The 24054-nt window shown below is 40.8% G+C and overlaps 1 long non-coding RNA gene across 1 annotated transcript; it reads right to left on the reverse strand.

Annotated features, from left to right (window-relative positions):
- Nucleotides 1–12331: 12331 nt before the first annotated feature.
- On the reverse strand, nt 12332–17605 carry LOC136874990 (uncharacterized). The gene is made up of 2 exons (XR_010860334.2): nt 17430–17605; nt 12332–12678 (listed from the first exon to the last, which is right to left on the reverse strand). It is a non-coding gene; the product is annotated as an uncharacterized lncRNA (long non-coding RNA).
- Between the last annotated feature and the right edge of the window lie 6449 nt (nt 17606–24054).

Raw genomic sequence — 24054 nt, forward strand, 5'->3', positions numbered from 1 at the left:
AAGAGAAATGCAAAATAAGAGAATATTCACAGAAATATTCACATTGTATTTATGCAAAAGCGAAATACAAACATTTTAAATTGATAGGAATCGTTGCATATTCACTGTGATTTTAGGGTTAACATGCCACAATATCTGAACAATAACATTAATGTCTGAAAGAGAATCAGAAATAGTAAAGTTAGTGTTGCAACTATTCAATTTTCTTTTTATAAAAGTACCAAATTTGTCGCATACAGTGATACCACATATCCTGTGTAAGTTCAGATGAATGGGAAACTATCTTTGATAGTGCCATTCTGATTTCAGGTTTCAATTTGGCAATGTAAATTCCTTTAGAATTACGTATTTTCATCCAAGAAGTAAAACCTTTGTACGAACACTGTAATTGTAATTATTTGTAATGTAATCCAGGTATATAATGAATTGTAAAAAACACTCTCTCCCCAATTTCAGGTGATCCTCAACTAGGGTACCGGAGTATTGTATTCAACATGAACGGGTTGTACTTAGAGTTTATAGAACATGGTTATGAGCACATTTTGGGGTTTTAGTAAGGATGTTAAAGATATTGCGTATATGTCCCTGGTAAGAATACAATCTAAGTATAGTTCCATTGTGTGGAACACACACCAGGATTACCTGAATGGAGAACTGGGAAAGATCCAACGTAAAGCAGCACAATTTTATTCTAGGTGATTTCCGGAAAAATAGTTTTACGAATATGTTGCAAGATTTGTACTGGGAAGACTTGAAAGTAGGACGCTGAGCAGTTCATCTGAGCGATATGTTCTTAGATGTCAGAGGATTGGTGGCGCGGAATAACGTAAGTAGGCGAGTAAGCTTGAATTGAATTTTTGAGTGTAGGAAATGTCTTATTATGAAGATAAGTGTGATTTCAAGAAGGCAAATTGATATTCATTAATTGGAAGATGAGTTACGGATTGTAGTAATAGTCTTATAAATAAAATTCTAGGGAGTCCGCTGTCCGTAATGTGATTTATTTCTCCAAATTTTGATATGTTCAACCCTTTTTAGGTCAACTTGTGGGCAAATCAGTAGTTCTGAATGGAAATTCTAAGTTCCCATGGAGGGAATAAGTTATTTTTCTACCAATAGAGCTTATCAAAAATGTGATAAAAAATTAGATGTATGGCTTTTCAGGCGTTTCCTCTATGAACCAGCGTTTCGTCCTAGGTCTGGCACTAGACTCATCAGAGTGGGATGTGTCAGACCCTACCCACTGACGCTGGGGTGTATGCAGGTGAACTTATCAGAAACCTATTGAAGAGGCACAGTCTGATAACTGCATACGGGAGATAAAACTCCACAGTGGAATTAATGCCCGCCTAGCAATTCCGAATGGAAATTCTAAGTTCCCATGGAGGGAATTAGATCACCAATAGAAAATATCAAAAATCTGATCAAAAATTAAATGTATGGCTTGTCAGGCGTTTGCTCTATTAACCAGCGTTTCATCTTAGGTTTGACACTAGACTCATCAGAGTGGAATGTGTCAGACCCTACCCACTGACGCTGGAGTGTATGCAGGTGAACTAACTAACTAATGAAAGTTTTCATTCCCCTACCTGAGGGGGAGGGGCGGGCCACCTAGAAGGTAACGCCTTCTCTCTAGCCAGGAGATTCGGCGGAGTTTGTGGTATTAATGGAGTAGGAGGATGGGTTAGCGTGATTTGGTATGGTGGAGGAAATGGTGGGGGGGGGGGGGTGGGGTGGGAATTTGCCTCTGGCTGTGTGCTTTATGTACAACTTGGGTATTTTACAATTTTGTCAGACTTGCATCGTTTCATATTACTATTTACAAATTACGGCTGCAACTGGTGAATTCGAGTAATGGTATATACAATGATGTGAGCTAAGAGTTTTCAGTTACATGTCACACAAATGTTGAATATTAAAATATGACACCAACTTGATAGTTATACTTATATGAATATTGTAAGTACGATGAGAAAGGGTAATAGGAATTTACATTATATGATTAGAGCCCATCTTGTAACGGGACTATTTACAATGTGATACCAAATATAGAATTATATTTACATGTATACAGTATATACAATGAGATGGGATGAAAGGGCTTTTATAATAAAAGTTAGGATAAATGTTGTATTTGGACTATTAACAATATTTCACCATCAAGATAGTTATAAATGACATATATACGGTAAATACAATCCTGTTAGCTGACTAGAGTTTTACAGTAAATGGTATAGAAGAGACAAGATGACAATAATAATGTTAATTGGATTATTTACAGTGTGTTCCAGTTAAATAGTTGTTCTTATATACAACACGTGTGTACATTGTTCGGTTAGGGAGTGGGGATTATTTTTTAAAATGTGTAACACTGTCTCCCAGGCCAGAGATGTGATGGGAACTGTGAGGAGTGTTGAATGAAGGAGATGGAAAGAACGGTGTGCAGAATTGTGGGGAGGAGGGATTACGAGTTAACACGGTTATGTAGATGGGAATTGTAGGGGTTTAAATGAATTTAGGTTTACAGATGTGATTACAATGATGCTATAAAGTATAAGATGTTTAAAGTCTGGGAAAGGTGTGCGGAGTAATGTGGAGTGCTAGGATATGGAATAGTGAGGAGAAGTTCATGAGTGTGGTAAGGAGTAAATGGAGAAGTTCGTAGTTAGGTGGTGTGGTTGGTAGGTAGCCAGGGGGAGGTAAGTGGTAGCGAGGAGGTGGACTGGTTGGTGGTGGTGGTGCGAGCCAGGGACGACGTCGGGATGTGGTGGGGCGGGTTATAGTTCGAAGAGGGGAACGAGAGTGTTCCACTCGGTGATGGCGGCCGTGCAGGTTTAGTCCGTGGTCAACTAAGTGCTGAACTTCTTCGTAGCTCGGAAGGTGGAAACGCACTAAGAAGGTGGGGCCATCTGCGTTCCGGATCCTGAAGGCACGTTGAACAGGAATTCCTGTCCTCCGTAAGTTTTCGGCGATATCTTCTGGATTCATGTTGGGGTCCACTCCGCGTATAACGCAGCTATGGATGGTGGTGTTGTCCGCTATTGATGAGGGTGATGGTTGTCTTGCTGTGACAGTAGTAGCAGTTTCCTCTCCAGGTAGTTGTAGGGTTTTTTGGTGTGATATGCTCTATTGGTGGAATAATATCTAATTCCCTCCATGGAAACTTAGAATTTCCATTCGGAATTGCTAGGCGGACATTAATTCCATTGTGGACTTTTATGTCCCGTATGCAGTTATCAGACTGTGCCTGTTCAATAGGCTTCTGATAAGTTCACCTGCATACACACACAGAATCACGTCCAGTCCCACCATTTTTGCGGCTGGGTGGCCCTCTCCTCTGCGGCAACTCAGTCGGCCCAAGAATAACCTCAACGGCAGACACCTCGTTGGCCGTCGCCTCCCCTCTTCATCATGTATGATCGCCCCGCGCATTACCATCTCATCCTTGGTGTGGACACCGATCTTGATGACACTACGATTCTGGACGCGCTCCCAATCCATTCTGCTATGCGGCTTAAGGATCGCACCACTGGACTATCCACACAGGTCATGTTTGACTTCTTCGAGCAAGTTGATGCGATTGCTTTTCAAACCAGCGGAGCACCCATCGCCGGACGACTTTATGAAATGGTCCCTGTTCCTGAGTACGTCCTCCAGCAACGACGTTCCTAGTGTTCACCTCTACCCACTCCGAACTTCTTCGCCACACTCTCCTTCGTCCGTAGTCACCACTCCTAGTACTACCTTCACCGTTTCTGCCCATACTTCTTCCTTTCCTTCCACTCTTAGTCACCCTTTTCCTATTATGTCAACGTCCACCGCCTCTCTCCCTCCTACATTACGTCACCCTCACCAACCGCCTGCCGACCAAGGACCAGCAACTGTCGACACGGCTTTGCCGCGGCGTCCGCCTCCGAGTTGTGTCATCCGTGGGGTTGATGCTACGATCAACGATGAGGATTTCCTGAAGGAACTTCAACTGGCAGGCATCCCAGTTCGTCGCGCGATCCGTATTTTCAACGCTCATGGACCAACGTTTATGCTCCGTCTCCAACTTTCATCTGAAGCCGATGTCGAACACCTCATCAACATAGGCGTCAGTCTTCGCAGAAGAACTTACCGCGTGGAGCCCTCTCGCTCCCCTCCCTGTCTTGGCCGTTCCTCCTCTTATACCGCTCCTCCTAGCCCCCACATGCCCCGCCACCCCCACAGGTCACCTTCCAACCCGCTCCCCAAGCTAACTTATTCCTCCCGCTCCTCCCGATCCTTCCGATCTTGGATCTTCTCCGAATACTTGCTACCTCCATCACTAATACAACCACTACCCTTTACTACCTTCTGTCTAAACCTACTTTACTCCGTATACCAACTTCACCCCACACCCCCTATCATACCAGCTCAATATCTGTAAATATTTATCACTTTCTGTAATGCCTGTTCACTGTATGTAAATACCCGTCATTTTCTGTAATACTCTATCTTCTCCAATTTGCGCGCTCGAGATACGTTAATAAAGTTTCGTCCCTTTCCTCTGAAGTTTGTTGAGGTCCGCCTGCGCGGGGTGCTTTGCGGGTCCCCTCCCTGCGACGTGGCTTGTTGTCGCGGTCACCTTGCGCCAATTAATTATTTTTCGTCCTTTCACGGTATGTAACAGATATACCTCATCAATCTCTTTTGGTTTTTCTCTAATGTTCCTCCTCTCTCAATGGTCAAAGAGCTACTAGTATAGCTGTCGGCCCGCCCTCTCCTCGTTTGAGGGGAAGGAATGAAATAACTACTTTGATTGATTGAATTTTTCACCTGCACACACCCCAGCGTCAGTGGGTAGGGTCTGACACATCCCACTCTAATGAGTCTAGTGTCAGACCTAAGACGAAACGCTGGTTAATAGAGCAAACGCCTGAAAAGCCATACAACTCTTTTTTTATATGCTCTATTGGTGGAAAAATATCTAATTCCGTCCATGGGAATTTAGAATTTCCATTCGGAATTGCTAGGCGGGAATTAATTCCATTGTGGAGTGTTATCTCCCGTATGCAGTTATCAGACTGTGCCTCTTAAATAGGCTTCTGATAAGTTCATCTGTGTGGAGATCCTTCGCCGTCCGACTATTTGCAGCACTTCACACAGCCACGGAGGTTTATTGCCTCTTGAAAATTGTGGACTAGCCAGGTGGAAGAAAGCAAATCAGTGAGGTCTCACCTCGGGACGTGCTTCATCGCACTGCAGGTGCATTAGCTTGTATTCCAGCGTCGAACCGCATTCCCCTGCATTCTTTCTATCTCTCTTGCACATAGTAGTTTTTCCTTTGATAGGTCCATGGATCAATCTACAGTGATCTCGCAAAGGTAGGGGAGAGCCCTATCGACCATAATAAGAAATTTCAAGTTATTTGTTGTTCAAGAAAAAAATTATAAGGATCTTTAGGCTGTACGCGTTCTTTGGGTTGCCTATCTCCGAAGAACTAATCGGCTGGTGAACCACCATGTATATCTATTTAATTCTTATTAATAATGCTAGGAGTGTTATATTATTTACGTCAAACTAACGACTTATATGACTTACGGAGACGCCAAGGTGTCTGAATTTAGTCTCGCAGGAGATCTTTTACGTGCCGATGTCCCGGTCAATTTTATTCCTTGTAAGTGTTTAATTATGTGCCCGCAATAACCAGTGTAATTTATTGTGGGAGTTGTGTTAATTTTTTTGTGACAATCAGCATCATTCAGTCAGCTGCTCAACAGGGTTTTTGATAGCCCAGAGTATATATTTTTCGCATTACCTCATCGTTCGATAACATGTGGCGAATCACGTGACAAACTGGCCTGTTTCAAGATTACGCGCTGCCTCGTGTTTCTGCTCGCTTGCTCAAGTAACATCCAGAACAATACTACGCAGTTACGGAGTGCAATTACGAACCAATATTCATCCAAATGAGAACCACGCCTACAAGTGAGAAGATATAAAACCTCAGAATTTGCTTTAATCAACGCCTTACTTATGCGATTCTACGAGAGCCCACAAGTCGAATTAAGTTCCGTCTGAAATTAAATAATTCAGCCTGGTCTACCTCGAACTTCTACAAAAGTTCATTTTTGTCAGTTTCAGTTAACAATAATTTTGAAGAAAGGAGATGACCTCAACCAACGCAAGACCAATATCTACTTCAAGATGTCTACCCTTCCGTCAAGAGGAGCATTTCATTCAACGAAGGATATGGACATTTCTGTTACCATGTGCTTCTAAGATGTAGGCATTTCTAACATCACAGGGAGCACGTGGCGGACTTCTTCAATATGGGAGCAGAATAGACCGCCATTGGAATCGAGCTGCATCATCAAATTTTAGCACACTTTTATAATATTTTCCAGTCCATTTTCTAGAAAATTGAACTATCTTCTTCTCCTAGATATAATTTCTAGTAGATTTGTGTAAATTAGCGATATTTTCCAAAGTTTATCTTACCTTGGTAAAGGTAGTATTTCAATATGAGTAAATGTGAGTTGGGATCGATTAGTGTAGATTTGTAGTAGATTGTCTTCCGAGAATATCTCAACTCTAGGCAATTATTCAAAATTCATGTCTAAATATAAATGACCTCTCGGATTAATGAAAACTTAATTGATTATTTCCTACATTTTTTGAAACGTTGTGGGACAAGGTTTTGGGTTGTGTTCCACCTAGAAAATTCTAGTTGTGTTTCATCTTCTACATAATTCTACGATTATACAGATTGTATCTTAATATTTGAACATTCATTCAGATGCTGAAGATAAATTTAAGAATCACTGCTAATAACAATAATAATAAGAAGAAATTAATATCGGGTTAAATAAGGTTTTTAATGGTCATGAGTGATATATGTGGTTAGATTTTTTGTTAATTATTTAATATATGTTCTATTATTGTATAATTAGCCTGGAATACGGTAGTCCTGTGAGAGATTTATTGAATTTTGGAAGCATGTGTCACAGGTTACAGTGCTTTCCGAGATAAATGTGGAGCATGTGTTGAGTGATATTTCATGTGTTTACGAGCTAATAATAATTTATCAACGCTCAATGAACATGTGCTCGATGGTATCAGTTTGAACCCAAGTGATGTGCGTGATTATTGCCCTATTGAATCTTTTGAATGAAGATTTGGGATTTTGAAATATCGTTATTGTAATGCCACTATAATGCTCATTGAATTGATTTTTCTAATTCGATCACGAGTCTCAGAATTTGTTCAACATGTGTAACTTCATGGAGGTTTATCTGCCTAGTCCATTCGACCGTCATTTATCATAATAATCATAAAATAATAATAAAACCCTAAGATCCGTGTGTACATTTTGTATATAAAAACTGTTTTTATCATATGTGTGTGTGAAGTCCTTTTTGATCATTTGAAGTGTTATTTATTGAAATTTGGTTTTAAACCTGACCACGTATTTAGCACGGTGGTTCAGGTTATTCCAGCGTTGTCTGTGTCTTTGATTCATTTCTTTGATTGTTGTTGAATAATTTCTATGCAAAACTTAAGTATAGATTCAGGTATTTAATAACTGGATTTGAACAAGGAAATAAGATCGTACAATTTTCAAAATCAAGCATAAGCAAGTGTGTAAAATGAAAATAAATTTTTGTAACGTTAATGCATATAACGACATGATTATATCCATTCATTTAATGATTTTCGAGAGAAGAATTTGTTATTTTAACAACTAATATTGACAACTAAATTTAATGACGTTATTTCACTTTACAAAGTCATTGGAGAACTTTCGGAGAGTATTAATTACTCAAATATGCAAGTAAATAATATCTGCGTGTGTTGTTAAATATATTATCAGCAATTGAGTTAGAGAGTAATATATATTTATAAATATTGTACAGATGAAACTGCAGAAAGGTTACCATGGTTATCGAACACTCAATTTCGTCAAATTTAGTATTTCTGTTTGTTTAAAGTGAGATAAGCGAGGCAAATTAAGCTTTAGAATATATTTGAGATCAAGTATGATTTAGGATGGAGTTCATGCTCTATAATTAATTTTCAAACCAATGCAAGGCTACTTTTAACTTTATTTTATTATTTCAGAATAATCCAATGTCTACGATGTTCAAGATCAGAATCAGTGTTTTGAAAATTCATTCACCGGCCTTAGTTCCGTGAGGGTCGAAACTAGCAGCAGCAAGCATAATTTCCATTTGTTATTTATTATTATTTTGTGCATATTACACTAGTGCCCAAAAGTTAAACATAATCACTAAACGAGGTCATACCGCCTGATAGGAATATCAGACGGATTGCTGATCAAACGGAAGCTGAATCACACACCAAATGTCTCAAAACTTGTCAAAAAAAGTGTCAGAAACTACTGATAGCTAAGGCACATCTTTGACAACAACTAAAAAGCTAGGCAATGTCTTCCACAAAAAATATGCTGTTAATAGGGTGTATAGTTACCTCTAATGGCCACACATGCTTCGTAGCGGGGTGACATGCTAACTATCAGATGGTTCAAGAGCTCTTGTGGCAGTCGATCCCATTCTTCCAAAAGGGCAATATGAATGTCTTGGAGGGTCCTTGGTGGAGGCTGACTGGATGCAATTGGCCTCCCCAATGCATACCAGGCATGTTCTATAGGATTCAGATCCGCAGACCTCGCTGGCCAGTCCATGAGGTGAATGACTTCCCCAGCCAGAAATCCATCCATCAGAGCAGCGCGGTGCGGTTGGGCATTATCATCTATTAAGAGGAAGTCTGGACAAACCGCACTTCTGACGAGTTGAACATGTGGTCTCAGTACATCATCCCTGTATCTTCGAGCGTTAACAGTATTCCTCGGACCACCCATGATGATGTGCATATCCGTACAGCCATTCAACATGATGCCTCCCCACACCATGACGCCACCTCCACCATACTGGTCCCGTTCCACGATGTCCATATGGTTGTATCAGCCACCCGGTTTTCTCCAGATTAATGTGCGACGGGAATCGTTCTGCAAACTGCAGCAAGATTCATCTGTGAAGAGCACATGCCTCCATTCATTCATGATCCAGTTTCCATGTTGACGGCTCCACAGTAAACAGGCACGTCTCTATGCTGGCGTGAGTGAGACGCACACCGCTGGACGTCGGGCAAACAGCCCTGGTGTTGTGAGCCTCCGGTACACAGTTTGCCGGGAAACGGCAACACCTGAGACGGCTGCAAGCTCCACCGACAGTTGTCTTGCAGATGCACTCCGATTTCTTCGGGCTATTAATGCCATATATCGGTCCTGCTCTAGGGTGGTTACCCTTGGTCGACCTGGTACTGGGCTACGACTAGCATCTCCTGTGTCTCGAAATCGTCTCCAAAGCCTGGAAATGACACTTTGTGACACATTCATGGATACGGCGACTTCGGTCTTTGTCTGGCCTGCTTCCAGGTGGCCGAGTATTCTACTCTGCAAAACGGGGTCCAAATAGCGTCGTTGTGCCATTATGTTTTCACGTTCACCACGAGGCTACACTCCGGGCACTATAACAGGGCAAACGCGACTGAGGAAATATGGGGCGCAGGCACTGGCTGTGGTTACCTTGCGGTTACGCCGCTAGTCAAAGCAGGGAACACTCCTTTCCTATACAGAGTGAGCACGTACGGTTGGTAGGTACATATGTCGTGCGATTTGCGGTCTATTTCCTGTTGCCCTGCTTACTTGTAACTTATGCTTCTTTTGGACACTAGTGTATAATATATGTCAAGTCTAAGTCCCTAAATTGTTCTTTTCCTTTATAGCAGTCAAACCTTGTCTCTTAAATGCCTCTAAAAATAAAGACAGCCCGCTAACGAACGGTCCGCCTCGGGATCTCTCTTGCGCTGGCTGAGCTTTACCGGGAAATAGGGTGCACCAGTAAATCTACCGACCCGAGGCAGACGAATTTGAGCACCTTCAAATACCACCGGACTGAGCCAGGATCGGACCGGCCACGTTGGGGTCCGAAAGGCAGCGCCTCAACCGTCTAAGTCACTCAGCCCGGCAAATTTATTTCATTAATTCTATTCCTTTTAAAATACTTCTACAGTTCAACACTCATCTTTATGGCATCCCTACTTGAATTCCAGTTCAATCCGTAGTCCATCCTGTTTACTTGAAGGAACCTCCCTGTAACTCTTCTAAGAAAAATTGCTAACATATACGTACCACTGCGGTTCAAGTGAAGGCTATCTGAGCGTAGATCCCTATATCCTTCTCGATTATAAAGATCAAAAAATCTCACACCCGTTATCTCACATATGCACTCCGTAGTCCCATTTAAATCCCCGATCACTTTCCAGTCAGTATCCATCTTACACTGTATTCCACTGATATCAAAGTCCACTTCTCCGGTACAATAGCTTATTACAAAGCTTATACTGGGTATATTCAAACATTTGTAATAAACAACGCAGTACGATTACTGAGCTGAAAACAAGACTAAATAACCTCATGATAATATGATTTTACCGAGTCACACACGACGGAGTTACAGGATATTCATTGGCCATATCACTGGAGATGAGCAACGTATCCATCATGAACAGCCGCCCGTAAATACCTGAGTCCTGCCGAACAAAAGCACAGATTTTATTGATACACTGTTCCAGGTCGTTGATGTCACTAACCGGAGTAGCGCACACCATATTTCTCATTAGTCCCCAGTGATAAAAGCACGGTGGATTAAAGTCAGGGGACCGGGAAGGCCAATACATTCAACCTCGTCCAAAATTCTGCGCACATACAAACTGAAGTGTGCTTGGGTGCTGTATTGCATGGATCACCTGGTGTGGTGTAATTTCTACAGTAAAGGGACGTGTTCCAGAAGCCCCTCAACAATGTCAGGTATCTACCGAATAATGACTCGTCAGTGAATAAAACGGACGATAAACTACAAAGTCGTCAGAAAGGAGGGACATATTCATGGAGATATTATTCCGTGTTTGCATCCTAGGAATCATCCCCGGTGTTCGTTACATACGTTTAGATATACCCTTCATTTCCTAGTAGGCATCAATGTTGTAAATGAAAATAGAGAAGAGAAATAAAATTGAAAATTATGCACTAGCGTGCCTGAGATGAACACATGGAAATGTAGGGTCCTAAACAACAACTAGAGATTTCGCGACAGATGCTTTAACCAAGTGAGCTACAGTGGCCTAGATCATAAATATTTCGTCTGTCGGAAATGATCTGTGCTACATGTACAGCACTGTTACCACTGTTGTCTGATTGGCCATTTTTCTTCTGTACTTTACAAATCTTCGATATGTACTATATGTGCTAGTATAGAATGTAAGACTAAAGAACGTCATCGGAATTCTGTGAAATTATTCAAATTATGTGAATAAGGAGATAAATATTTTCCAGTGGAGAACTAAGAGATATGGTTAACTGGGTATATAAAGACGAGAGTCTGAGAGAGAAAAATAACGAAAACCATTGTTTATTTTGTGGAGAAATAATGGAAGAGGCACATCTATTGAGAGTATGTAGGGAAACGGACTAACTTAGATTTAAATATTTGGGTGTGAATATAAATCGTAATAGAAAGAATTTTATTCAGTTATTGAATTATTAAACAAAGAATGGACCACACTGGGAAGAATATCAACATGTTTTCTTTTAATTTTGGAAAATATGTATGAAGAGGAAACTTAAAAGAAAACAACTAAGTGTATGAACGAAAGATAGGACACATGCTTGTGCTAGAATATTTAGGACTGGACTACATCTAGGGAAAAAGGGGAAAAAACCGAAAAGTGGGATGATAGTTTGTGCAGTAAGTACAGTATTTAACGTAGCAATTGTCAAATATGTACAAGAACATTAAATTAAATGCTTATATCAAACTTAATGAATTGCTTTAAATGAATGCTCTCTCTCCAGTTTGAGGTGATCCGAAACTAGGAGATGGGAGTATGCTATATATTATATGTGATAATACACTGAAAAATTAGTTCGTTTACAATGCCGTCCTGAAAATTAATTACTCAGCTGTTTGCCCTGCAGGCTTCATTGGTACCTAATGAATCTAATGGAACACATTTTAACTAATACCTCTCTCTCGTAGAATGTATCCCTTTTCCTTAGAGGTAACTTCTCTCAGGAAATACAGAAAGCATGCGAGGAAACGTATATGCGGAGTATAGTCAGTCCTATAATATGCAAGTTCCTACTCAATAAAATTGTCATGGGTCACAAAACACCTTCCGTCACTTGTCAGGGTTAAAAGGCATCTTGCATCATTGTCTAGTCCAAATGATATTTACATATTTGTGTCATTACGTAGATGTAAAATAACGGGTCTACTCGCGATGCTTTCTTGATAAATGCTTATACATATTTTAATTACTAAATTTCATATTTTTACACTCTCTAAGGAAATAAAGTGCTAAAAATAATATATGTTATTTTGGCTTCTTTCAGCTCTGGACATTAGGCGGAAGGACAGGTAGCCCCAGAATCCCACTTGAAGCGATGATTATCTCCCGACATTCCTGCAGTCTCCTGGGCGTGAAGGAATTCTGCTATTTTCTCCGGGCTTACTGGTACCTGCTTACTTAGCAGTGTAAGAGCAGGATCCGTTTCATTTTCTACACAGAAGGCCAGTGCCATGGCAGTACCATCTGCAGACTGATAGATCACCTGAACTGTTCTGTGTATATCTGAAACATCACAGGAATCAACTGGAGTATACAATTATTTTAGTTAATCTGAACGAGTAATTTATAAAATGTAAACTCACATGTATGTAAGTGTCTCCAAAGTTCAATTAATAGAGCAGTCCGTTAAACTGGCTATAAATATCCCACATTATCGAAAGGAAGAAAAAATGTCTTAAAGCGAAAAACACACACACATAATACATACATACACAATAATAAAAGGCAAGAAGTTTTTACCCCGATAATTGCAGAATACATACGCTTTCCTACAATAGACTCCGTGGTTAAGACGGCAGCGCGCCGGTTTCTTACCGCTGGGTTCCGAGGTTCAAATCTCGGTCAGTGTATGTGAAATTTATTCTGAAAACTCGGAGGTTTTTCTCCGGCTACTGTGGTTTGTCTGTTAAGATTAATTCCAGCAACATTCTCCAGTAGATTTTAATTTCATCTCTCAGTAATTAATCATTGCCCCAGAGGAATGCGACAGGCTTCGGTAGCCAGCAAAATTCATATCCTAGCTGGTAGGAGGTCGAATGACTGGAAACAGCCTGTGAACTTTTTTTCATTCCCTTTCCTACAATTTACCAGTTTCAGTCTAACGTAGTGCACAATGACTACAGCAGAATTAAACTGACTTTGTGGTTCAGACACGTGAGTAGCGCAGCCGTCCGACCGAATGGCAAGAGAGGGCGAGGTGGAGCACGAAGCGGATTGGCTGCTTTCAAGGACAGTTCTAGACGCGAAGCCTTAATTGCATTCTGGAACTGTCACCGCTGAATATCAGGATCACAAAGTTACTTTACTGTAATATAGCGATTTATTTCAAAAAGTACCAATAATAGTAATAACAATTAGAAAGAAGTATCTATAGGTACTAAAATAGAATCGTGTAATTTATAACATACTGCACACACGTGTCATAAATAAAATATTAGACTAGTTGCAATATATGGTAAGAATGTTAGAATAATTAAATATAGCGGAAGTAAATTTATCAATTAAGAGAGTGTGTTCAAGAACGCGAATTTTCAAAATATACCGATATAAATAATTTGCTATTTGCGTAACGTCGCACGTACACAGATAGGTCTTATGGTATATATAATTCAGCATGGGGGTGATGTGAAGGAAAATTAAGAAGAGGAAGAAAACATTGCATGAAAGTAACAGGGTAATAATGCGATAGAAAGGAAGAGTTTCGAGGTCAGAACTATATGAATCATTTTGCTAGTACTTCTACACAGGCAATTGCAAAACTGAGTAGCTCAGTATCAATGGGATAGAAGCATTGCTGTCCTGTTGTAAGCAATCTACGCAAAATAAGCTGCGGTGAGAAGCATTTGAGCATGTTTACGTTGTGGCTTTCTGCCAGAAAGGATTATCAAAGATCAAACTGCTAGGCATGTAGGAACTGAACCTAATGATGTACTTGAGGCATCAGCACAGGCTGACGCGCACAAACAATTCTCTCTTGAGTGCATCAATATTCTCAATTATGGTTTTTAACTGGAACAGGAAATACAATCAAACATTACCAAGTTCACCATCTTCCGTAGACAAGTCGAAAATGGGACGAAAGTAAAACTGAACAACCCGCAGATTGAAAGAGTAATAAGATTCAAATGTCCGGTTGATGACCGAACAAACAGATTCTGAAAAAATTAATGAAACAGAGCGGAACAATGACACGGATATCATTTACATTTTTTTAAATTAACCACCTAACTGAGTCAAGGAATGATAAAACACTGTTCATGACTACGCTTGCCATTAGGTGTGGAAATATGGACCCTCAAAAGCAACTCATTGGCATGCTGGGAATGATTTGAGGTATGGAACCACAGGAGTTATTTTAGTGTTTCGTGGATTCTCGATTATGGAACGAAGGAGTACTCGGAAAGTCAAGTGGAAGTCGTAAAATATATTCCGTGCGCAATGCCCGCACCGTCACGGAGTTCCGCGCAAAGGCAAGTGGATCAATAGAGCTCCGTAAAATTTCTTACATTGGGCATACATTTCATCAGAAGGGAATGTTACAAGAACTACCAACGGTTCGGATAGGACACACAGTGGAGGGAAGAAGTGTTGGCAACACGACGAACATCAAGGCTTGGTACATCAAAGAATGGACAGGAATTCACAGTGATAAAACAATGTTACCAACGTCAGGGGAGAGTGATTAAAGTGAAATCCTTAATGTGTAATAAAAATTATGTCCGTTACCAGTACTGTAACAAGCATTTTGACGAATATCGTACAGGTATAAACACGATGCAGATCAGTAGACAGCGTCATGGTTCTAGTGTAAACATGGCCGCACCGCTTAAGAGTTGCACATAATAAGAGCGGTCTGTTACTCAGTTTCTTGAGCTGTGAATAAATAAATTCATCGACAAATGACGATTAATTATGGTGGTACATTTTCTTACAGAAGCAACATGGCAGTGCTGCGCCCCGTAATGATTGTGCAAATTATGCTACATGAATGGCAATGACTTTGACTGTCTTCCACATGCGCCACATTCTACAGACCTCGCCCCTAGTGATTGCAACATCCTTTTGCTACTCGGGGAAGCATTGTGGGGGAATAATAAAGTATGGTGGCAGTGTACAAATGGCTGCGAAGACAACCAAAGAGGAATCCATGTACTTTCTAAGCGCTGGAACAGTTGCACTGATCGTAACGAAGGCTGCATATAAAAATGATTCCTTTGTGTAAGACTTCCGCGGGAAAAATAAACTGATAAAAGTATTTAAAGTTTTCATTTGACTCGCTCTTATAGAAGATTCTCACATCAAATCAACTACATGTTCCTTGATTTAATACCATAAGATCATATCATTGTCCGTTCATTCTAGAGCTCTTTTAAGAGAATCTCTGTTATTTGACATGTGGAAGATCCTTGATGAAATTTGTTTAGCAGTGTCTTGTGACGTGGAAGTAAACCCTGTGCCAAATTCCCTAATCATAGGTTTTATGTCCCTGAGATATTAAAAATGATTAAGTATTGTTTATTGTCAAAAAGAATCATGCATGAAGGAGTTGCTGGATTCGCATGAAAATTGATATTATTGATTTCAACGTCGATATCGAGTATGCAATAACAATTTCAGGGAGAATCTATTATCCTGTATGTCAAAGTCCAGCTAGATATAGCATGTGACGTGAACAGTCCTGGAGGCATACAGTGATAGTATGATAAACTGCGACGTATCTCCTAGGCTGCTGAACTTAGCACCTCATGTGGTTACATTTATGTTCTATGGGCGATAAATATGGTGATCATGCTGGCCATGGAAGAAAAGTAACCTTGTGGAGTCAATCCTCTGATGCCTTTCCCATGTGTGGTTAAGCATTAACCTGCTGAACAATGAACAATGCTCCTTCGAGACAATGTATACAGCCACTGGCAGTGTCCCTCGTGTCGCTACTAGTAGAGAACGATTGTCGAGTACGTTGGTCCTCTAGGCCAGCCAGGAGCGGCAACACAACAGACAGTAGAGTACGCTCTGCGAGGAGCGGCAACGCAACAGACAGTAGAGTACGCCCGTGCGAGGAGCGGCAACGCAACAGACAGTAGAGTACGCCCGTGCGAGGAGCGGCAACGCAACAGACAGTAGAGTACGCCCGTGCGAGGAGCGGCAACCCAACAGACAGTAGAGTACGCTCTGCGAGGAGCGGCAACGCAACAGACAGTAGAGTACGCCCGTGCGAGGAGCGGCAACGCAACAGACAGTAGAGTACGCCCTTGCGAGGAGCGGCAATCCAACGGAAAGGGACACAAAATCTGCAATGGAAACATTGAAGCAGTTCTGAAGAAATTTGCATTTCTATGTTGTGATTTATTGCGCTACCTATGGGTCTTCTAAAGAAAGTAAGTTACGCAGCATTTCGAGTCCCCTCCACTCGATGTCATGAAAACTTTGTACAATTGCTAAGAAAATTAGTAAAAGCTATAACTGCATTTTATTTCTAAAATAGAGTATTCTTAATAGCAACAGTCGATAATTATTATATTCTGAAGTATTGCACCTAGAAGCATGAAATCTGTTTTTAATGCTCAGTATTTCACGCCAATTTTATTATTATATAATAATTTATTATATAATAATATCAGAAATATAAAGTCCGACTTAAGGTCCCTTCCCGCGCAGCGGATCGCGCATTGTAAATTACAGGGTGCCACAAAAAGTCCCAAAGTCCCACAATCTTCAATAACATTGCCTTCTCTGGCTACGTCAACATACCGCATTCGAGGTGCATCTGACGCCCTCTCTCGCGACACCTCCTTTCACAACGTGTTACCGTCCAACTCCACCTGTTGGCCCTTTTGTGTGCTCGTTATTGGTGTCAATAAAACCCAATGTCATGCCAAGCATTCGTGACCATTTGTACCTGAGGTGTTACTGTCCAGCGCCATCTGTTGTTTATTCTGTGTGCTTTATTTTGGTGTCAATAAAACCCCATAGCATACCAGTCATGTGTGTCAGTTATTACCCTCTCTACCTCCAATATTCTGTGTGAAGTATTGTCTCACCAAATGTTAAAGAACTTTTGAGTCGGCCTGTATTCAACTTAAACACCTGGTATGTCAGGGCTCATAGATGAACTTTGAGTCCTGTGCTCGCCTTTTAACGTCACCGTGTTTGTTAAGGCATGAGCCAGACAGCCGGTAGACAAGACTCACAAGACTTTAGGATAGAAGTTTCGAACACACAATGTTAAGACGAGAGTATATTTTCATACTGACCTACATCAAACCATATTCCAGCATTCTCAGAGTCTTCTATGGTGAAAATCTTGCTCGATGGTGTGGAAGGCGTCTCCATTATCATTTCGAAAGTTGTTTCATTGACTTTCGTTATGTTTAAACTGAAACACCGACTTCTGTCATAGGTAAAGTTGAATGGTCCGTGCCACTTTCCCACGAACCAGTCACCATACACCCGATAAGATAAAACAGACAATGTAAATATTAGAAGAGTTTATTAAAAATAACTTTGTCATATCCGTCCGTCCGTTCTACTGGACCGATTTGCTTCACTTCTCTTTTATTCCCTCCGGAACTACCTGTCGGTGAATCATGGGACATTGATAGCTTTCTAAAATCAGCCAACTATGAGTTATCATTAAATTATCACTGCAATAATTGCAGACGAAGGCTCACCCTAACCCGAAATATTTTCTGCACTTAGCAGGTTGATAAACGATTAACACTTTCATGAATATCCTCATATATGCCATTTTCCTCCTTAGGTCAGGCTCATAAACGATATGCGATTTTTAATTGTTCGCCAGTTTAGTAGTATCTCAAACTTCTACAGCCTGAAATCAGAGTGCGCATACAATCAAGGCGACTGCAGACCGACCTAGCAGTCATCAACTAGTCGAGGAGGATTTATGATTATTGAGTCGGACAACTATCGTGCCTCAGCGTGCGCATACAATCGACACGACAGTCGATTAGAAACTACTCTCTATATATTAGAAGATGTATGATTAAGATTGAATTTGACTATGGCAAGTATTATAACTTCATTGAAGCTGTGGAGAAGGGACCTGCTCTTTATTCATAATTTTTAAAGGATTTTTTTTTTTTACAATATTTCCTTTACCTCGCACCGACACTGACGGAGATAGGTCTTACGGCGACTACGGGATAGGAAGGGCCTAGGAGTGGGAAGGAAGCGGCCGTGGCTATAATTAAGGAACAGCCCCAAAATTTGCTTGGTGCGAAAATGAGAAACCATGGGGAACCATATGCAAGGCTGTGGTTCGAACCCATTACCTTCCGGATGCAAGGTCACAGCTGCGCGCACCTAACCGCACGGCCAACTCGCACAGTTGGATATATGTCATTATGTGTTTTAATTATCATGTAACACTCAGTCTTTCTTGTCGGCAAATAGTCGGCTTCCATTCAATGTCCTGACGTAAAGGTAGAACAATTAATGAGACAAGCTCATCGTAACTACTTGATCTCATTCGATAACACATGAAGAAGTTTCTCCGTACCGTTGCAGCTCCGAATGCCATGTATGAAATTTTCCCCTCGATAATATGGTACTGAATAATGGATGAAAAGAAAATTGTTCATTTTCCTTTTAAAATCAAGATACAGTAGTGGTGGTGATGGTGATTATTGTTTAGAGAGGAAGTACAACTGGGCAACCATCCTCTATATAACACTAATCAGAGGGAGACATGGAAGGAGTCCGACACTTCGAAAAATGAAGATATCGGCCTAACAAAGAAAAGGGCACCGAAGGTCGTAAAATTGAAATACCCCTAGGTCTCCAGTATTCTAATAAGCGTCGGGGTCGTAAAAAAACAAGTGTTGATCAAGGGAAGTCGGATAGGTTATATGAAAATGAGAAACCCGACACAAGTATGTGGAAGCAATGCCAAGGCTCAGCTGAGGGCCCCGTAGTCGCCAACCGACGCTCCCAAGGTAAGGGCCCCTGGGTCCTCTTTTAGTCGCCTCTTACGGCAGGCAGGGGATACCGTGCGTGTTATTCTACCGCCCCCACCCACATGGGGGAAAATACAGTAGTGCACACGCGAGAGCGTTTTCTTTTATTCATTGTACTACGACTGCTCCTCGATTGTCGTGTGTATGCGTGCGTCAACGACTACACAGTTTAGTAGTAAAGAAATCGTGGAACGTGAACGACACGACTGAACTATTGAGTTGTATCAAGAATCGCTTGTATGCGTCCGCCCTTAGTAATGTATTTGCATGCAGCCATGTTTGATTACCTCTTGTCTGACCTTCTCCAGCTTGTAAATGTACTCAAGAGGTGGCAGAACGTCCCTAATAACTTACATGCTGCTAAGAGAGGGTGACAAATGGCGCCTTTGTACAATTATACATCACTGGAAAAATACATGTACGTCAGTTTATCACCAACGTCAATTAGCTTTACGATTTACAAGTTAGATGTAGAAATTTACCTGTGCACTGGGCAGAAGAATGAAGGAATTTGTGAAATGCTGTTTACACAACATTTTAATATACAGTATTAAGGAGCATATCATAATCGGCTGGAAACCGCATCAAAGGGTGTTGTGACCTCGAGTGCATTCACTACGTTTGTAAACGATGCTCCTCATAATTACGTCCTACGTTACGTTGTTATTGAGTTCCATGGTACGGAGTAACAGGACGTACACTGGCCACAAGATAGGCTCGTAGTGTTCGCTCTAAGCAGAGTCAAACTGGATGGCGAAGCTGCTTGTAGACACTTCGGCATTGTCCAAACAACTGTCCACGTGTTATTGATAAGTTATGCTGTTCCAGGTCGTTGATGTCTTTAACCGGTGTAGGGTATACTACACGTTGCATGTAAAGGTCCAGTCGATTACGGCCAAGGGACCGCGCAGGCCAAACCAATGGACCACAAGGCCCGATCCACCATCGTGGGAAGATGTTGTCCAAACTATAGCGGGCTGTAGTCCCATCGTGCATGAACCACATGGCGCAGTGGACTGCTCAAGTAGCACATACAGCGTGTCTCTCGAGGTGGCCAGATGCGCTGCTCCATTCAATCGCCAAGGTATCATGTGTAAGCCGATCAATACAACACCACACACATTGCATCCAAAACGCTTTTCATGATGGGAGACAACCGTATCGTGTGGAATTTTAACTGAATACCAGTGTATATTATGCAAGTTGATGATGGCATCTCTTCCAAAAGTGACCTAATCGGCGAACATACTGGAAGACAATGCCGTCAGTATTATAGTGGCCGTATGTAACGACTATATTTCAACACCAACATATTTCAGCGCATTGCAGGTGTAATATTGTCAACTAACCTCCACCACATTCGTCATTTTCCGCTGCTTTCTTCCCGGTGTTTGACATCCGCACACTGCCACAGCTTCGGCACTACTTTCAGACGATTACCTGCGTCAAACTTCGATGACGTCATCGGCTATAGATTCTACACTCTTCACGGATGTCACTGAGGTTCCTAGTACTGTATTATGACTTCCCCTGTAACTCCCCTTTCCAACTGGCCTATATGGCAGCTCTCTTTGCCTGCCAATTCGATGGGTTCTTCGGCTGTTGGAGAGAGGGGAACATACTTGTGTTAAGTTGATGTAAATTTTCATACGTGTATGAGACTTATCTTCAACCACGAGGTATTGCAAACTTCGCACGACTATATTCTCGAGTGGTTATACTCGATTATGTATCCATAAGGGAGCCACTGGACATCTAATGCTGGTCAAATTTACGTGAAAAAGAACTTGGTGTGGCGACACTCTCGAAAACTTCTGGTACGTCAAAATTTGTTTATATTCTTGTACTGCATAAAACTCTTATCTTTAAATCATTTACGTTTATCCTTTTGGGATTAATGCATCTGTTACATCTCGTGCTTTCTAGAACTAGTTTTTTGAAATAGCACTCAATTTTCTAGTCCGGTGAGTTCTTGCGGTATAGCCGGACTTTGTAATTTGTAAATTAAAAGTCTGATGTTTAATTCATTGTCCTATTCTACTGCTTATGTCATATTCCCTAATATTTCTTATTGAACGTTGTACAGATGGTTGGGAAAGATCTGTTCTGTGTAATGATTGTAATTGTAAATGTTATTTCAATGAAATCCAAATTAACTTCAGAATTCGTTGGGAAAAGTGTTCTAATCTTTTGATATTTTTGTACTGTACTGTTCCTAAATGTGTCTTGTGTTTCAATATAGCTATTTTCTTCATCCGATGTGGCCCATTCTTGTTCATCCCCTTAGTGTCCTTGTATTTTCATGACTGTTTTTACATTTATATTAAAATAATTGTAAAGGTCCGCGGTATATAATTTCGTTTATTTTGTCAGTTTTCAGATATTTATCTGTTTAAGGTCAGCACATGCAATTGGCTTTACGTCGCACCGACACAGATAGATGTTATGGCGACGATGGGATAGGAAAGGCCTAGGAAAGGGAAGGAACCGGCCGTGGCCTTAATTAAGGTACAGCCCCAGTATTTGCCTGGCGAGATGGACAGCAGGCAATGGTATGATAATAAACGGGGTTAAAAGTCAGGTGGTGAGTTTCAGTAATAGGAAAGCTCCTCAATTTTAATTACTGCGTTGATGGGGTGAAAGTTACCTTTGGGGATCATTGTAAGTATCTGGGTGTTAATGTACGGAAATATCTTCATTGGGGTAATCATATAAATGTAATTGTAAATAAATGATACAGATCTCTGCACATAGTTACGAGAGAGTTTAGTGATTATAGTGATGATGTAAAGGAGAGGACATGTAAGTCTCTGGTAAGACCCCAACTAGAGTATGGTTCCAGTGTATGGGACCCTCACCAGGATTACTTGATTCAAGAACGGGAAAAAAATCGAAATAAAAGCAGCTCGATTTGTTCTGGATGATTTCCGACAAAAGATTAGCGTTAAAAAATGTTGCAAAGTTTAGGCTGGGAAGACCTGGGAGAAAGAGGACGAGCTGTTCGACTTAGTGGTATGTTCGGAGCTGTCAGCGGGGTGATGACGTGGAATGACATTAGTTGACGAATACTTTTGAGTGGTGTCTTCAAAAATTGGGAAATATCACAATATAAAGATAAAGTTGGAACTTAAGAGGACAAATTGGCGCAAATATTCGTTTATAGGAAGGAGAGTTAGGGATTGGAATAACTTACTAAGGGAGGTGTTCAATAAATTTCCTATTTCTAATTTCCAATTTCTTTGAAATAATTTAAGAAAAGGCTAGGAAAGAACAGATAGGGAATCTGCCACATTGGCGACTGCCCTAAATGCAGATCGGTATTGATTGATTGATTTGCTGCTCAGATGCTAATCGAAACTCTGAGAGCGCGTTTTCTGAGCACGTCTGCTTTGAACTAGACTTATATTCACTATTAATCTCCGAATCTTGTCGCTGCCTTCTTGCATCAGTGGTAGACTGTAACGGTTAAATAAATGCCCGAACACAAAATTAATGGAGGCGTATGCTTGCACTCCTAGATATGAGCACTTAAAATCTAAAGGGAACTAGGCCGATGAAACAGGGGCTATTTCCAAACTACTGAGGTGACTCGTATAAGGATAAATTAATGCGTTGCGGAAAGGAAGAAAACCAGTTACAAAACGTAGTCACCTCAAACCAAGATGAAGGGGAGCTCGAGAGGGTACATCACTCTCTATCCCCGATTTACAGTTAAAGATTTTATGAAGTTTTATATTAGCCGGCAGAAAGTTACATATAAATTTTAGAAAGGAGGTTACATAGCTAACGATTCGGACCTTTCCCTCGGGTTAAACTGCGGAGGTAGCTACAACAAGAAAGTTGTTATGTGGTCATTACCTTGTCGATATACTGCTGCCTGATGAAAGAGGCCGCCCGCCTCCAGCTTTGACACACACACTTAGTAAGACGACGATCAATTGGCCAAGAAACGTGAAAATCCGCAGTTTATAAACCCTCGGGGAAAGTTCGAGACCATTCAAGATTAAACTCTCATGTTTATTGGTCAATTTAAAAGTTACACTCAAAATCGAAGAAGAAGAAGAAGAAGAAGACTGTGATTGGTAGAAAATTAATTACAGAAATTAGGCATTGGCTAGATTCAAATCTGGCGGAAATAAAGAGGAAATATTGTCAACCCAAAAATAAATGTACATCAATCAGTAAAAAGAAAAACTTATGAATGCAAAACTGCTTTGAATTATAAGTTCTTATACCTCGCACCAGGGTGCATGATCATAGGTTTAGTAGTGACATCTATGGAGGAATGTCCAAACTTCTTGATGGATCGTAAACAAAACTAGTAGAAATACAGTCAGTTCAGGAAACTTCACAATAACAAAATTACATCAGATTTTAGTGGTGACATCTTCTGAGTAAATTTCTAAGTTGGTGTAGTTTCAGTTTCACTGTTTCACCAATAGAGGAGTTTATTTAGGTGCTAGATTTAAATGCGCGGCGTTGGGGTGTACCTCCCGGTACAATTATTATTAGTGATTTTTCTGCCGGTACGCAACGGTACGCAATTTCGTTGAAGTTTAAGAAAATATTGTCATTTATTCGCAGAGAAAATTATCATAACTATTCCAAAATATGGTACTGTGTTCACGAATTAATGATTTGAATTTTTAGTTTTGATTCTTGCAAGTTGGTACGATGTTTAAATATTTCATATGCTTCACAGGTTGGTAACGCAAACGGAAACAGGAAGTTGTGTAAAAATGTCAAATCTAATTGTGATGGTGTAGAACACAAAACTATCATCAAAAGTACAGGCGGTGAAGAGGATCACGAATAGCACGGGGTCAAAAGGAACGGATTCCAATAATGACTGGCCACAATGTCGGACAGTTTCGCAAAATATGGGAGGTAACCGTGACCTTAA

The sequence above is a fragment of the Anabrus simplex genome, chromosome 5 (assembly GCF_040414725.1).
Source record: "Anabrus simplex isolate iqAnaSimp1 chromosome 5, ASM4041472v1, whole genome shotgun sequence".
NCBI lineage: Eukaryota > Metazoa > Arthropoda > Insecta > Orthoptera > Tettigoniidae > Anabrus > Anabrus simplex.